The sequence below is a fragment of the Thermobia domestica genome, chromosome 5 (assembly GCF_964235325.1).
Source record: "Thermobia domestica chromosome 5, izTheDome1.hap1.1, whole genome shotgun sequence".
Lineage (NCBI taxonomy): Eukaryota > Metazoa > Arthropoda > Insecta > Zygentoma > Lepismatidae > Thermobia > Thermobia domestica.
Genome location: NC_137458.1, coordinates 256,252,655 through 256,258,656, shown reverse-complemented (window position 1 = coordinate 256,258,656; position 6,002 = coordinate 256,252,655).

The window sequence follows — 6,002 nt, the reverse complement described above, 5'->3', positions numbered from 1 at the left end:
ACCTCCCATTCTGAAATAAAGATTCCACAACTTTGGATAACTATAATTGTTTAAGCTCGTATTTAATATTTTATAGCTGCTTTTAAAATTAAAAAGAAGTGCTGAATTAGTTACTTCTCTCCATAAAACAAGATATCAGTCTGAAAACCACACCTTGCAAAGTTTATATGAATACCGTATATCTTTCTAAATGAACTCCACTTATATGTTTAAGTTATTCAAACATTTTTTTACAAGTATAAATAAATAATCTGAGCTCATTTCTTTTGTTTCCAAATTAAAATGTTTTAAATGTAGATTGAGATTAGGTGTACCATTAGAGATACTATTACAGAATAGACCGCCATAAGCATAGTAATTTTACGATTAAAATGAGTGAGTGCATATGAAAGAGAATTGTCTAGGATATTAATTTTCAATGTCAGAATATTTCTGTACGTTATAATAAATCAATATGTTTACTAGTGTAATAATAGTGTCAAACCATTACAAAGGAGACCACGGTGGATGAGTTAGAGTGTGTTCACATCTGGTGCCTGTGGTCCCGGGTTTTCTCAGCTCGCGGTATGTGAGTTTGTGGTAGACAAACACTGTGTGCGTCAATTTTCTCAGGGTTCTTCCGTTTCCACCCACTTTCTTCATTCCACCATTTTCTACCTGCTCGTCATCATCGTCACATGTAGGTTACACGGCATAACTATCCGAAGTAAAATAACACCACAACGGACTGTATTAGTGTTAATGTAAAGGGTTAGGTTAATATCTATAAGCCCCGCAGCGAAAACTAAATAGTATTTTCAAATCTTAATGGGAAGAATCAGTGAGTGTGGTTGTTGTAGAGTGTGATAGAATAAGAAAACGGTAGTAAATTAGTCATACATAATCATAAATATTAACTCGAGAATGTAAGCCTAAGACTATATGCTGGAGGTAAGATCAGTTGAATTTTCTGGAATTCCTGGAGTCTATGCTCGTTCGCAGTACCGTCTCGTGAGGGGGGGGGGCAGCGAAGCGATGGCCGCAGGCACCGAAGGGGCGCAAAATTCGGGAGATAAAAGGAAAAAGGAGAGGGAAAATCACTTGGAATATGTGTATGGCGGCGCCGTCGTATGCTCTCGCCCCGGGCACTGATTTTCCACGACACGGCACTGCTGGGTAGTTTGAGAGACATGAGGTTTCTCGTTGTCTTGCTGTGTAAGAACATGCTTTCTGTTCATTAATACTTCGTAATTTTGGTGGCAAGCAGCATGCATCCGCTCGAATTATTCCTAGTACAGATTGGAATTTGTGGTTCAAGTTCAACAATCCCGAACGTATTCCTAGTGAATTATTATGTTGGAATTCCTTCAGGTGCAGAGCATCACCTTGTGTTCGAGATACCCAGGTTTTGTGATAAGGACATGCACCTAGCCCTTGGTTAAGCACTACTTGTATGTACTTCTAAAAAAAAGAAAAAAAAGAAAAGAAAAAAGACCTCATAGCACTTTATTATTCTCTTCAGAGAAAGTAGATCACACTGGTTTCTGATTCTCAGTAGTTTCTCTCACACATCCACTCACCTCTGTGCTTGAAATAACGATTAGAAAAATTCGAAGACTCTGGATTTTTTTTTTTTTTTTTAACCGAGGTCGTCATGACAACGAATCACTGGACTGCGAGATGCTAAGCTCATCTGATGATTTACCTTATTTGTCTCTACGGACTGGCGCACGAACTCGAAATCCACTGTTTTCGAGCCCAAACTCACTTTAACTGATCAGCGAGGAGGTTCTTCTAATTCAAGCGAAATTCCTTGAATCATATAACTGTTGTTCTGTAATGAACTGCCTATTCGTCTTTCGTATAGCAAAATCTTTTTATGTTTTAAACTTTTACGTCCCACGATTATGCCGGTTAGGCTAAAGGAGACGGTGAAGATTAGAGATGATTGGAATGGTGGAATGAAGAAAGTGGGAGGAAACGGGAGAACCCCGAGAAAACCCACGAGCACGGTTAGCAACATTTGAGTTGCTTTCCTAGTATTATGGCTTAATTTCAACTAGTAAAGCAAAATATTCCAAATTAAGCTTTACTGAGCCTTCATCTTTGCTATATCTAAGCATACACGGGTAACAATACTGCATATTTTTCAGGGCATAAACCACCACCATATAGGCTATATACCCATGCTAGCGAGCGCTTTCGATACCCTGAATTGCTTCGATCTCGTGACATACAAAGATAAACATATGCCAATACAAGGTAATTTATGACAGCGTTGCATGGTATCCAAAACGCTACAACTATATGTAGAATTTCAAAAGTTGTCGAACGGCTTGTCCGAACCTACTAACCTCCAATTCAGGGGCGTTTTTTGAAGGAATTGCAACTGCTTCCCCTGAGTTACAGATTTATAACTAACTAACTAACTCTATGGCCTATGGAGCTCGGAGGTTCAATGCCGCGTTCATAAAAACTCTCCATTGACTTCTATACTTAGCCAACTGGATCCAGTTTCTACTTTGTATTCCTATTTCTGCGAGATCCATCTTAAAATTGTTCTCCCATCTGCGCCTAGGTCTTCCTAATGGTTCTTCCACTCTGGCTACATGACCTGCCCACCTGAGACTCCTAGATTTGAAGACAATAACAATGTGTGGTAAACGGTATAAACTATGTAGTTCATCGTTATGAAGTTTTCCCGTTCCCGTTACTCTTGGGCCCGAATATTCGTCTCTAGATCTTATTCCCAAATACTTCCAATCTACGTCTTTTTCTCTCAGAGTAAGCAACCATGTTTCGCAACCATACAGAACAACAGGCATGATTATCGTTTTATATATATTTTAAGCTATATATTCCTCGACAGAATTCGCGACGATAAGAGATTTTGAACTGAATAATAACGAAATCATTGCTTTTAATTGACATCAGCTTCTTTTCGTGAATATAGTTTTCACCTGTTAATATTGACCCTAGATATTTGAAAGTATCTACAGTTTTATATGCATTTTAATTAATAGAATAATAATATAAGCATGAAAACCGTGAAACTCTACTTTATGTTGTATGATCTTGTTCTACCCCTCTGAAATTATCCTGCTGTTCTAATCGTAATTACGTCCCCCTAAGGGCAATTAAGTTAGCTGCGCTATATACTTCTTATGCAAATCACTTGATCATTTATGTACTAAAAGTATTTTAAGTTGTATGTACTTGTTGTGTGTACAAAAGCGACGACGCCAACTTTATTTTTTTGGGGGGGGGGGACGGAGGCAGCAAAAATTTTGGGGGATAGCTCTGTTATACACTGAAAATAATAATTTCATATTACTTCAGCTACATTACAATACAAAATGTGTAGGGAGGAGTTGGGGGCCGATGTAGTCACCATGAGGTGGCCCTCCCCCTGTCCTTTCTAGCGTCATCACTAGTCAACTAAGTTTTATTATTTGAAGATATATATATATATATATATATATATATATATATATATATATATATATATATATATATATATATATATATATATCGGGTGTTTCAAAACAACACCGACAACGTTTGGGAGGTGATTCGTGACAGCAAGATAAGACAAAAGGTATTGACCAACCTGGGTGCACAAATGCTTTCTTTCGGAGTTATAGGCTGCCGAAAACATGTAAAAATGAACTTTAAAGGTCCATAACTCAAAAACAACGGGACCTAACGTAGTCGGGTCAAGACTTCACTTAAGAACTAATATGTGCCGTATCCAAAAATATGTTTCAGAATCGTGAGGTACTCATGCAACAATTTTTAAAGAGGGAGTTTGGCTAAGGGCATATAATTTGAAGTACTCACCAACTATCTCTATAAAAATTGTTGCGGAAGTACCGCAGGATTCTGAAACATGGATATTTGAATAGGGCACATACTAGTTCTTAAGTGAAGTCTTGACCCAACTAGGAAAGGTCCCATAGTATTGGAGGTATGGACCTTTAAAATTGATTTTTCATGTTTTCGACAGCCTGTAACACCGAAAGGAAGCATTTGTGCACCCAGGTTGATCTATACTTTTTGTCTTATCTTGACGTCAGGAATCACCTCCCAAACGTTGTCGATGTTGTTTTCAAACATCCTATATATATATATTCCATATTTGTTGAAATATATATACATCACGCTTAAAAATCCATAGAGTATGTATCCTATCTGTTAATGAAGTATATTTCATTTCACTTTGTAAAACGCAGTGGAATCGATTCGGGGAAGCTTTAATTAAAATTATGATAGCGAAAATAGGTGATTTTCCCATAACAGCCAACTGGAAGGTCAGGGAATTATTATTTTTTTTAAAATTTTATTTTATTTTATTTTATTTATTTATTTATTTATTTATTTGTGTGTGTCTATGCATGTGTTTAGCTGTGCTGCTGATCGCAAGTGCACGAAGAACAAAAAGAGGAAATGCTTTAGTTTATTTTTTTAAAAGAATTTTACCAAGATTAGTAGACGCATTGTCGTGATTCAAAATTTGAATTATCTTATTTTATACATCAGTTTCAAATCCGCATTCCTATGTTGATTATACTTGTATTTTCCATATTTGTTGAAAAATGAAGGAAAATTTTCCATCTTATCAAATAAATAAGTAAAAGAAGAGACACGACATTCATATAAAACAAACTAAAGATTTCTTTGTATTTTTCTTAAATTAACTTTTCGTGGTTACTTTAATGTTTTATTATTTGTTTCTTCTTAAGTTTATGGCGGTGCAGTGCCTCAACGGGGGGTCGTAATCTTCAATGGTGGCATCAACCGGTTTGGCAACCACATAAAACGGCTATTACACGCCAGACAAATTTCTTGGGAAACAAATCAATCTCAAAGGAAATGTTAATGATAGACTAAAGAAGATGCCGACATTGTTTTTTAATGAACTTCCGTTTTATACGCCAGGATATTTAGTCTAGAATTGGTGAATTATTAATTATTTTTCAGCTTTAAAATATTATAGCTGACTATTCTTATCACATCATAACTATTTTTTTTTCTGAAAATAAATTATCAAGTGCTTATTAATATATATTCTGAGGAACGGAAAAGGTAATTGTAGTGAAAGTAACCTGTCTGAACAGAACAAAGACTTAACGTCAGTGGACAGAGCCCGCTTCTGATGTCAGGAGTTCTTGATAGAGCTCAGTGATATAGCGCTCACCTCTCATACCTATCTCTGGTTCGATCCCAGCTCCTGGCAAGTGGACTTTCTGGTGGTCAAACATGGGTTTTATCGGGATTCTTCCGTTTCCTCCCACTTTCTCCATTCCACCATTTCATTCATGATCATCAAAAAATCTCCTATAGCATCAATAATTGTGAGACGTTAAACTATTAATTTCCTTCAAAAAGTCGATGAAACATCAAACACTTAATATTTATAATTTGTCTCATTTGGATCACTGAGCATAATCAAGGAATATTAGAGCTCTTCTATCTCAACTGTGCCCCTCCTGGCGCTGGTGTCGATCTCGATACGTTATTTCCCGTACCTCCCTCGAAAGAGGAGGGACAAGTTGCGGCCGGGATCTTTCAATTGTTGAATGCGGAAGCGTTGCCACAATGAATTAATTCACTGACTTCGGTGTGCTCTGGCTTATTTAGCCACTAGAAGTAGCCTATGATCTTCACTCATCAAGACCAAACGACTGAATGACAAATTGACAACATAGCTGAGGTCATTCACTTCTTTTCCCTAACCAAAAAGATGGTTTCATCCGCCAGAGGGTTGGCGGGGGTGGGGCCGAAGTCGAGTTTGCATAGCTTACGAGGGCACAGGTGGAATATACAGGCTCTAGATATTTTATTTCATTTCTATTCAATGTTGTTCATGGAAATTACATACGAATTACCCACTGGTTCATATTAGTTTACTATCCTAAATAACCTAAACTAAAATACAAATAACTGAAAAGTAACTTTAAGAAAATAATAACTGTAACAATTTCCCCAATTAAGTGAACATATTGGCTTGATCAGACACTGCC